This window comes from Nicotiana sylvestris, chromosome 1 (genome assembly GCF_000393655.2).
Source record: "Nicotiana sylvestris chromosome 1, ASM39365v2, whole genome shotgun sequence".
Lineage (NCBI taxonomy): Eukaryota > Viridiplantae > Streptophyta > Magnoliopsida > Solanales > Solanaceae > Nicotiana > Nicotiana sylvestris.
The window spans coordinates 115,417,741-115,430,538 of NC_091057.1; positions in this window are offsets into that span (position 1 = coordinate 115,417,741).

The following is a 12,798-nucleotide window of genomic DNA, read 5'->3' on the forward strand; positions in this document are numbered from 1 at the left end:
AATATAAAGACTGAAATGTATGCCTCTGTTATTTGGGATTGTCCTCTGACTCGATCTTGAAATGTATGCCTCTGTTCTATGGGCGGGCTCCCAACTTCAATATTTGAAAATTAAAGACTTGAAATGTATGCCTCTGTTATCTGGGCGGGCTCCCAACTTCAATGCTTGAAATGTAAAGACTGAATGTATGCCTCTGTTCTATGGGCGGGCTCCCAACTTCAACAACTGAAATGTAAAGACTGAAATGTATGCCTCTGTTATCTGGGCGGGCTCCCAACATCAACAACAACTTTAAAAATAAACGTCATTCCTCTCTTCAGGCGGGCTCCTTACTTCAACAACAACTTTGAAAATAAATCGTCATTCCTCTCTTTAGGTGGGCTCCTGACTTCAACAACAACTTTGAAAATAATCGTCATTCCTCTCTTCAGGCGGGCTCCTGACTTCAACAACAACTTTGAAAATAATCGTCATTCCTCTCTTCAGGCGGGCTCCTGACTTCAACCCATACATCGCCATTCCTTTCTTTAGGTTGGCAAGATTTCAACAACTTTTAAAAACGCCTTTCCTCTCTTCAGGCGGGCTCCTGACTTCAACAACAACTTTGAAAATAATCGCCATTCCTCTCTTCAGGCGGGCTCCTGACTTCAACAACAACTTTGAAAATAAATCGCCATTCCTCTCTTCAGGCAGGCTCCTGACTTCAACAACAACTTTGAAAATAATCGCCATTCCTCTCTTCAGGCGGGCTCCTGACTTCAACCACTAAATCGCCATTCTTTTCTTCAGGGGGGATCCTGACTTCAACCAATACATCGCCATTCCTTTCTTTAGGTTGGCGAGATTTCAACAACTTTTAAAAACGCCTTTCCTCTCTTCAGGCGGGCTCCTGACTTCAACCAATACATCGCCATTCCTTTCTTTAGGTTGGCGAGATTTCAACAACTTTTAAAAACGCCTTTCCTCTATTCAGGCGGGCTCCTGACTTCAAATACACAACTTTAAAATTAAACGCCATTCCTCTCTTCAGGCGGGCTCCTGACTTCAACCAATCAATCGTCATTCTGTTCTTCAGGGGGGCTCCTGACTTCAACCGATAAATCGCCATTCTATTCTTCAGGGGGCTCCTGACTTCAACCGATAAATCGCCATTCTATTCTTCAGGGGGGCTCCTGACTTCAACAACTTTTCAAATTCAAACTTCTTCTTTTTTTCAAATTATCCTAGGAGAAAATTCATCAGACTAGATTTTGATCCTAGGAGAAGATTCATCCGACTAAGATTTTATTATATTATCTTGGGAGAAAAATTTCATCAGACCAAGATTTTGACTCTAGGAGATAAATCGTCAGACTAGGTCCATTTTGTTGTGATCTTAGGAGAAAGATTCATCGGACTAAGATGTTATTATATTATCTTGGGAGAAAAATTTCATCAGACCAAGATTTGGACTCTAGGAGATAAATCGTCAGACTAGGTCCATTTTGTTGTGATCTTAGGAGAAAGATTCATCGGACCAAGATTTTATTTTATTATCTTGGGAGAAAAATTTCATCAGACCAAGATTTTGACTCTAGGAGATAAATCGTCAGACTAGGTCTATTTTGTTGTGATCTTAGGAGAAAGATTCATCGGACTAAGATTTTATTATATTATCTTGGGAGAAAAATTTCATCAGACCAAGATTTTGACTCTAGGAGATAAATCGTCAGACTAGGTCCATTTTGTTATGATCTTAGGAGAAAGATTCATCAGACTAAGATTTTATTATATTATCTTGGGAGAAAAATTTCATCAGACCAAGATTTTGACTCTAGGAGATAAATCGTCAGACTAGGTCCATTTTGTTGTGATCTTAGGAGAAAGATTCATCGGACTAAGATTTTATTATATTATCTTGGGAGAAAAATTTCATCAGACCAAGATTTTGACTCTAGGAGATAAATCGTCAGACTAGGTCCATTTTGTTGTGATCTTAGGAGAAAGATTCATCGGACTAAGATTTTATTATATTATCTTGGGAGAAAAATTTCATCAGACCAAGATTTTGACTCTAGGAGATAAATCGTCAGACTAGGTCCATTTTGTTGTGATCTTAGGAGAAAGATTCATCGGACTAAGATTTTATTATATTATCTTGGGAGAAAAATTTCATCAGACCAAGATTTTGACTCTAGGAGATAAATCGTCAGACTAGGTCCATTTTGTTGTGATCTTAGGAGAAAGATTCATCGGACTAAGATTTTATTATATTATCTTGGGAGAAAAATTTCATCAGACCAAGATTTTGACTCTAGGAGATAAATCGTCAGACTAGGTCCATTTTGTTGTGATCTTAGGAGAAAGATTCATCGGACTAAGATTTTATTATATTATCTTGGGAGAAAAATTTCATCAGACCAAGATTTTGACTCTAGGAGATAAATCGTCAGACTAGGTCCATTTTGTTGTGATCTTAGGAGAAAGATTCATCGGACTAAGATTTGATATCTATGCTTCATTCTTCTGGAAGCTGCTGGGGATGACAATGGCTTTTGCTTTTTCTAAACACCAGTTTCATCTCTTTGGTTCTGTCTGCTGGGGAACAACTTCCTCCATTGGAAACTTATTATGTTGGGGGCAACCCTGGTTCAAAGACCACTTCCTTGGTACCTGATTTCCAGAAAATTTTCCAAATGAAAGGAAAATTTTCTGCCCCAGTTTGACAGTCTCCTTTATGGCATGCATTTCTGTCATTAATGCCATTTCCCTTACCTGTTTCAATTTAAACAAAATTTGTTAGTTTAAAACATGGTGGTTGGTTGTGATATGCCTACTGGGATGGCTTTTTCCTTTCTCCTTCCCTGCTCTGCGTTCCAAAACTTGTTGGGGATGATATTATTTGCTGGGGTAATCTATTTCTGCTGGGGATTCCCCTCTTCTTTCGTGGCATGGCTCGGAAACTTGCATTTTCCCGACCTTTTAGTCTCGCATGAATTTCCAAAATCATGCTTATTGCTCTCCTTGTTTGTCCACGGGCTCTGGTCTTGAGGTTTAATAACCTTTGATTTCGGCAATCCTTTTGTTGGGGATATCTTTCTTGACACTGGCCTCGCGCTTGTTCCTTCCTGACTATACCACTTGGATGTACTAGTCAGATCTCATCCTGCATAATTGGAAAGCTGATGGCCTATTTTGAAGTCATTTCCCACTGGTTCTGACCAAACAGACTCTACTGGGGAATTTTCTATGAAAGGAGAAAGATAAAAAGGAACAGAATAAATGACAAAGGAAAAAGATGACTCTTTAACACAAGAAACTATGAATAAAAAAACCTATCAAACGCAGACACTGACTCTAATGGTCATGACATGCACATGTGGCCTATCCTCCGCCGTCAATCGTCTTTCAAGACCTTCAATTGGCAATTCCCCATCTGATTCTCAATCTTATTCGACTTGTAGTGCCCGAAGGGTTTTCACTATCAAGCCTCTCTCATTTTGGTTTTTCTCTCAGCTTTCATCGCCTTATGGTGTCCGTGAAGATTTTCACCGATAAGACTCTCTCATTTGTATCACTTTCCAGCTGGGGATTTTGGAGTGTTGCCGGTATGACTCTCTCTGCTGGAGATTAGAGTCCTTTCTGCTGTAGAACAGAATGTTATGTTCGCCGGTAAGACTCTCATTTGTCTGACTTGGCATCTTTTGCAGACTGGTCAGAAGGTCTTTCTTTGGACCGTAATGTGGGTTTTTGGACAGGCTAGAAAGAAAGGGTATTAAAGGCTCAAAAACAAAATAAACTTGGGGTTTAAAATTACAACCTTCGGAACCAATTTTGCTTACAACGAGCACAACTCTTGCCCCAGTTTCTTGCTTGGGGATTATTTATTTATTATTTTTAATTTCTTTTTACACCATGACCGAGCCGTGAGGCGCCTACGTATCCTCTTTGAGGAATCAGGTCAAACGTAGTTCCCAATTCCTCTGTTTTCATTTGACTTTCTTTTGTTTTTTGTTATTATTTTTCTCTTCTTATTTTTTTCGTTTTTTTTTCTTTTTTTTGTTGATTTTTTTTCTTTACCTTCTAGACTCGTATTTCCTAGTCGTTGCTATTGATTCCGAACGAGGGGTATGAAAGAAAATAAATAAGGCTCAAAAAGGGGTAACGAAGGATAAAGTGTTTAGGTAGCAGAACAAAATGCCTTCGTCATTCCAGTCTTCAAAACATGCCAAGTGCAAACAACACGATTGAACATAGATTTATAGTCTCTTCCGATGGTGCTGGACTTGACAATTATGTTAAACACTTGCTTTTTCATTTGTCATTTCTAAAGCACTGCTGGGCGACACTCTCACTCTCATTCTCATGAACGACCCTCATGCCAATTTGGCGAACCCTGCATTTAACGGTTTTCTTTATGTTTAACTTGCCCCAGTTCCACATGACTCGGGCTTCAAATAATCTCAAACCGTTCTTATTTCCTTTAAATGCTTTAATCACCTTCCGAGGGTTTTATGATTAACTTTTAAGATTAGGCCCAATATGTGCGCATGTCATGTCACGAGAATCGGCGCTGAACAAAAAATGATAAAAGGACTAAACAAAAGATGACTGGAAACAATAAAAGACCGACTTTTGTATTAGACTACCGGCGAAATGGTTTGAATAATAAAACAAACAAAACAACCAGAATAAAATCCTAACACAACCTCGACAAAACTTAAACAAACTGATATGACAAACTGGAAAGATAAGAAGGTTTGACACAAGACAATATTCGGATTACAACCCTAAGAATAATCCGGACAACAGAAATGACAACAAAATAAGCCACCAAAAACTTCTCTCCTGCTAACCAAGGAACGGAGCGTCCTCCCATTTTATCAAAATTGGCATCTCAGCCACTGAGCTTCGCATCAGTATTGCCTAGACCATTGCCAACTTCAATATCATCAACTTTAGTCAACAAGTCCCAATAGGATTCGAGTGCTTCTGTTATCAGGCCTGATCCCCGCAAAGTGTGCTTCTGGGTCTTGTATTTCCGGCTTACCACAAACCAACCACCTTAACTTTCTTTGTGATTCAAAGCGAAACAGGTTAGAATGCACTCCGTCGGTCCCCATTATTAATAACATCTTTTTTCTTTTTCTTTTTCTTTTCGATTTTTTTTTTCAATTTTTTTTTTGTTGTGGTCGAATCTTATGGAGATTGCCTACGTATCATGACCCCACATGAATCAGACCTTGCATAGTTCGGACCAATAACAGATAAACAATACTAAACATTTTTTTTTTTCAATTTAAAACAAACTGGGTTTCAAAGGTTTGAAGATGACCTACAAACTCGAAAATCAAACAACCCACATATTCTAATTAAAGATTTATAACCACGAAATAAAAAGGCCAGCTTCCTTTCCCCGTTTGACAAATGCAACCAAACGGCTATTTTTTGCAAATGTGCCCCCTTCCAAATCTCACATGAATTTTGAGGCCGGGGAGGATTATTTTGACACTTTACAAACTTGTCCGTTCTTTTACGAAAATAGCCTTTCGACAACTGAAAGATACTCTAAGGCTATTTCGGTAAGAGCGGTTTAAGACGCGGCCGAAGCTGGCTCGGCTTATTTTTGACTAAAACGGTATTCACCTGACCGTTGACTCTTTGTTTTTTTTTCAAATTACAATAAAAACCGGATGTTGCAAACACGGCCCTTCAGCGCCTCGGGGACGAAGATTTTTACGGCTGTGTGGGTCAACTGGACCAAAATCCTAAACATGACCCAAAAGGTGGCTGTTTATGCATAGTCAGCCTTCTGGCGTCCCATTCGGGAACATTCGGCTATTTTTGACAAAACAGCATCTCCCGACTTATTTATGACTCTTTTTTATCGTTTTTTTTTCAAAATAGAAAACTCAATATTGCAAACACGGCCTTTCAACGTCTCGGGGACGAAGATTTTTAAGGCTGTGTGGGTCAACTGGACCAAATCTTAAAAAATGACCCAAAGGTGGCTGTTTATGCAAATTCAGCCTTCCGGCGTCCCTTTCGGGAACATTCGGCTATGTCTTGATAAAACAGCGTCACCCGACTTCTTTATGACTAAATTAAAATTTGACATATTTTTTTCGGCTATTTTTAGCAAAAGGGGAGGTTAGACACCACCCGACTTATTTATGACAAAATTAAAATTTTGACACGTTTTTATTTATTTATTGGTTTTTGGCTATTTTAGCAAAAAGGTGGGGTTGGACCCGATGAGGGTTGCCTACGTATCTAACATCCGGTGAGAATCAAACCCGCGTAGTTCAGGCTAATTAACCGAACTATTTTAAAACAGGATTTTTTTTTCTTTTTCAGCAACAAATAACAAAACCACTCTCAAAGCACGACTCTTTTCATTTTTATTTTGGCATTTTCAGAAACGAATAAAAAAACTATTTTAAAAGTAAGACTCTTTTTCATTGTCATTTTCAGGTGAAGACAAACTATTTTCCTTTTTTATATTTTTTATATATATTTTTTAAAATAATAATAAGACAAAACAACGATTTTTTTTATTTATTATTTTTCCTTTTCTTTTAGTAAAACAAACTAATAAGACATTTTTTTTTCATTTTCTCAAATTTTCTGCAAGAATTTTGACGGTATTCGGGCATTGGTTTTTTTTTTCTTTTCAAAATAAACAATCAATTCCCTAACCGCTTATTTGTTTTTTCCATTTCAAAATATTGTTCTTGATATTCAAAAGTCAGTCAACACACAAGTCCGAATCAAATAAATGCGCAAGTAGGAGCAAGTAAGATGCATCAGGATGGTCATTTTCATTTTTGGTACACCTGTCCTAGACAGACCCAACCCCTGTGTTGAGCCTCCAAAGTCAAATGCACGTGATGCAAACAAACGTTCCTACTAGGGATCCGGCATGAAGCTGAGTTATTCTAAGTGAAAAACCTGAGGCATATTGTTCTAGCCCTGGCTTACCCAAGTGGACAGCTTGAGCCGAAGTGGGGGCAACGTACCGGGAGCACGAAAGTCTACCCGGCCTAGTTACTTGTCCCAACTTCGTTTTATTTGGTATGACTTCTAACAGAAAGGTGGGCCACGCGCACGTGTACACCATAAATTCGGAAGACTCAGAAAGAAGAAGGGTTTCGTAGCAGTTTTATATACACAATTCAGATAATATTAAAGCGGTAAAAGCATCATTTAGCACATTAGGCATATATCATGTAAAAATCAGATAAAAAATAAAGCCAACTATAACAGTTATTTTAAGCTCGAATTCTTGAACCCTGAACCAGTGGTTCTGGAACTCAAGTCCCCAGCAGAGTCGCCAGAGTTGTCGCACCTCCTTTTTCCTCCCCCGCGAGGGCGTAGGGAGTTTTTCCAATTAAAGGACAGTCGAAACGGGATTTATTTATTTATTTCAGAGTCGCCACTTGGGAGGTTTAAGGTATCCCAAGTCACCAATTTTAATCCCGAATCGAGGAAAAGAATGACTCTGTGTTACAGTCCGCGAACCAGAAATCCGGATAAGGAATTCTGTTAACCCGGGAGAAGGTGTTAGGCATTCTCGAATTCCGTGGTTCTAGCACGGTCGCTCAACTGTTATATTTGGCTTGATTATCTGATTTTATACGTATTATAAACTTATGTGCAAGTTTTATCCTTTGGCCGCTTTTATTATTATATTTTTTTAAAGAATGTGAACATCGTTTAAAAACATGTCTTTGGATTGGGTCACATAAAATGCATCCACGATCCGGAACATATTTTTATTCAATGTTTTGGGATTTGGATTTGGGTCGCATAAATGCGTACCCGTGTTTAAGGATGTATTATTATTATTTCGCGCCTAAAGCAATTAGCGCTTTATTACTTTGGGGAAGGCCGTGAAATTTGCTAAACGGCCCATCCCGAAGTCTAAGTAATCAATTAAATTTTTATCGAGGGCCCTGCAATTTGTGTGTTTTATTTGGCAAGACCCATCTCATTTATTATAAAAGGATAATCCTAAAGTGCCTACATTTTTTCCTATTAAATTTGTCTTTACAAAATAAAAAAGAAAATATCTTAATTTATTTATATGTTATTACCTAGTTACAATATACTAGGCATGTTCTCAGTTTGTCAAATTAAAAAAAATATGGCAATCTAATTTTAAATCCTAGACCATTTACATGCTGAAATTAACCATTATTATTTAACCAAACAATATTTCTATCAAGTTCTTACTAGATGGCCTATTCGTTTGATTTTTACTTGACGAAGTTACTACACCATTTATTTATTTTTGGCAATATATAGGTAGTTCAATCGTTAAGCTATCGTCGGATATTCCACTATATGTATTTAAATAGCTACACGATTCGGATTTTTTGCAAACTAAATAAATTATACATACAAATAAAATTCAGAATATAATTAAAGCTAATTCAGAATTTCAACTCTTCATTTTTTGTATTCATGCTTCATATTCGGATTACAATAACCAGCGTGTTAGTTGTGCACCTGATATCGGAAGCAAAAGAAAATGAAGATGAGAATCAGCAGCAGTAATAACAATACAGCACAGCAACAATAATCCAGCAGCAGTAACAACCCAGGAACAGAGTTTGCAAACCAGTGGAGCAGTAATCCAAAAACAAAAGCTTCAAGCTTTGATTAAACAACAATTAATTCTGATTTCAAACAATGAAAGAAAGCAGAAGATTTTTTAGTTTTTATTTTTATTTTGGAAGTTTAAATATTTTTCGGAATTTTCTCTCTCTTAAATGTTCAGCCCCTTTTCTCTCTCTTATTTTCAGATTCGTTTCTCTCTCTCGTTCTTATTCTTTTTGTCTATATCCGTATCAGATTCAAGACTTCCTATATATAACCCATCCCATAAATCTTTCAATCAATTAAAATCAATATTTTTTCTCTACCAAACCCATTATCTTTCCACTCATCCCCATTACATTAAATAAACATATCACACCACCCCATTATATTTTGTCTCCCATGCCTAACATAAATAAATACAAGATTCCCCCCACTAAATTTTGTCTTGTTCCCCCTTTATATTAAACAACTATATCACAACCCACCCCATTTCATTTTGTCCCCCATGCTTCACATAAAAAATTACAAAATGTACAATTCCTAAACTACCCCTCCGACCTTACTGAAATTACCAAACTACCCCTGAACGTACTGCAAATTACCAAACTACCCATCAGCTATAACACATCAATTAATCAAACTTAACCAAAATATAGACAATATGATTAATTTCTAACAATGTTCAAACAACAAATTTCATGAACATGATTTCTTCAACATTTTAACAACAAATCACATGAACATGATTTCAACAACATTTCAACAACAAATCACATGAACACAAATTGAACAACAAAGAACAACTAAAATTTGATTGAACAATATTTTAGCAACAACCAATCCTATTTTTGGATTCAACAACAACAACAAACAAGTATATTTAGATTTCTAAATTCAATCATATTGAACTTAAAATTAATTCTAACAACATTACAACCAACAATTCCTATATTAAACTTTAAGCAAGATTATGAGACAAATTCAAGAAATAATCATAAATGGTAAACAAGAAATCAAGCTATACAAATTTCGGATTCAAGATCAAACAAACAAAGTATGAACATGAATGAAATTTAAACAACAAGCATGACGGATTCAAACGATTAAATCAATATATTTCCTTCAACACAACTAAATTCTTTTTTAGACAAATAACAAGATCGACGAAGAAACATTTATGAACTTAAACTTGAACTTAACAATATTAACAATTTCTAAAAATACATAAACACATGAAATAAATTGAAGAAACAATTAATTAAACTTCAATTTGTATCTCACCAACATTAGACTAACATCTTTTACCTAAACAACAAAACAAACATGAAATAAACATGAAAAACCACTAATTAAATTTCCATTTGAAATCTGAAAATTAATTTAACAAAACATATGAACATGAACAAAACAAAAAATCAAATATCTACCCATAGACATGAACAAAACAAACATTCGCTGATTTTAGATTCGAAAAATATCCAAACGAAATACGGACAAAATAAAACTCAAAAACTACTAACCGGATCGAAACAAAATATGTACGAACTATTTCGACGAGCCTCGACCAAAGCTCAACCAAACGACGACGAACACGAACCTAAGAAGTTGACGCCGAAGCAACAGCAACAGCTGACGCGGCAGAAGTGATGAAACGGAAGCAGCTGGGGGTTCGTTTGCGAAGAAAAATGAAGGCAGAAGAAGCAGTGATGAAGACTGGCCATGGTTGTTTGAGCTGAAGAAGACGAAGTGAGGCAGCAGCAGCTCGGACGACGAGGTTGAAACAGAAGTAGCAGCTTGATGGGTCTGTTTGGCTCGAACGGGACGTCGAGCAGCTGTTCGTCAAGGAGGAAGATGAAGCAGCAGCTCGGACGACGACGTCCATGACGGAACGGGCTGGACGACGAGGTTTGTTTGGGTCTGTTTGGTGGTGGTGTTGAAGCTTCGAGCAGAAGCAACTGGCCATGGCGAGAAATGGACGCAGCAGCGGAAAGCTCAACTGTGGGCTTTCATGGTGGAGCTCGACGGACTGGTTGTTGGTTGTCGAAGACGAAGCAACGACGGGGTTGGGGAAGGTTGCTGGTTCGGTCGAGTTCGGAGGTCGTTTGGTTGAAACAGAAGCAGCAGCGACATGGACGTCGAGGACGGGAGTGGTCGTCGACGAAGAAGGGGTTAGCCATGGAGGTGAAGGGTTGAGGGCAGCCATGGCTGATGCTTTGGAGTTTTGGAGGAGAAGAAGCAACAGTGGGGAGGTGGCGGATGGTTTAGTTTTTTTTAGGGTTTGTTTTTTTTTCTTTTGTTTTGTTTTACAAGATAGGGGGGTGTTGGGTATTTAGATTATGGATTGGGTCGACCCGGTTTGATATGGACCGAGTCGTGGGAAGGTTGGGCCATTTTTTGGGCCTGTGGCTTGAAATTGAAGAAGAGGCCCAATTCCGACTTTCTTTATATTTTTGTTTTCTTTTCTTCTTTTATTTTTCTAAAACTAAATTATAAAAATACTTAAACTATTATTAAGAACTAAATTAAGTTATAAAAGCGCAAATTAACTCCCAATAACAATTAACGCACAATTAAGTAATAATTAAGCATAAAATTGTATATTTGGACATTAAATGCTAAAAATGCAAACGATGCCTATTTTTGTAATTTTTAATTTTTGTAAAACAAATTTAATTACTAACAATTGTAGAATTAAATCCTACATGCAAAATGCGACATATTTTTGTATTTTTTATTAATTTAGCAAATAAACATGCACAGACAAATACAAATAATTATTCAAAATATCACAAAATATCACAAAATTGCACACCAAAGAAAAATCATTTTATTTTTGAATTTTTTGGGAGTAATTCTCATATAGGGCAAAAATCACGTGCTTACAGCTGCCCCTCTTTGCCCGGAGACACGAAGGGACATTTTGTAGTGAATCTGATTGTTCAAATTGGATATCAAATCCGATTAACCTTTTGAGAACTATTTGAATTTATTTGGTCAAAGTCTAGGAATTGTGGACACTTCTTGAATTGGATAGTAAATCTGATTGTTTAAATTGAATTGTAAATCTGATTAACTTTTTTGAGAACTATTTGAATTCCTTTTGTCATATTCTACAACTGTAGATACTTAGGCAGTGAATCTGATTGTTCAAATTGGTTAGCAAATCTGACTAACTTTTTAAGAACTATTTGAATTCATCTTGACATAATCTAAGAATTGGAGAAACTTATTGAATTAGTATAAGAATACTACTACATTATTAATTTTTTCCTAAAGAATAAATCTATTAAGAAATAAAATACTATATTTGAATTTTAGAATCTTAATCTCCAAAGCGAAACAGTATAAAAAGAAGAATATCGCGTATTCTTGTTAACGTTAAAACACTTGAAACACTATAAAAATTCAACATAAACATAATTAAGTGCCAAATGTGTAAGGAATAAATGATAGATTTTAATAACTTTCTCAATTAGTGTTAATAACTCTCGTTTATTCATACCGTTGCACTTTAAAAGCCTTCTCATCTTTATTCGACAAGCAGTAAATTTGAATTGTCGAAATTAAACTAACACATTTTACAAGGAAACAACTTAGCCACCAAAAGTATATATATAAATACGAGACATTACTTAATTTGCTTCTTCGTTATATTCAACCATTCAAGGGGATATCTCAGCGAGAAGATATTTAAACTAATAGAGACGACACTATTTTGCCTTTTCATCTAACTCAAAATTTTTACGGGAATAGCTCAACAGTCAAGAGAAGTCATATAAGCACGATAAAAGACGCCACAAATTTGCCTTTTCACTTAATTCAATCCATTTTTAGTAGTCATTTTTTCACAATGAAAGATAGTGATTATGTGCTGGTGAATTTGATTATTCCCAAATCTAGCTAATCTTGTCATTTCATTTTTCTCTTTTTGCCCTTTGGGTTTTGCACCTATAAATGTTGGTTCAATCTAGCAAATGTTACTGTGCTTTATGGGGAGCAATACTGGCTAAGGTCTGCAATTCTTTTTTATTGGTTTCATTTACATTTTTTCTTGGTTCTGAATTTATGGTTCAATCTGAATTTATGGACCATCTCTGAGTAACAAGATTATCAGAAGCTTGTTTTCCTTTTTCTTTCTTCTTCAGACATTGAAATATTTTTTTTTTTAAATTTCTTTATCTGTCAAAAATGGATTAGAACATAACAGGTATTGAT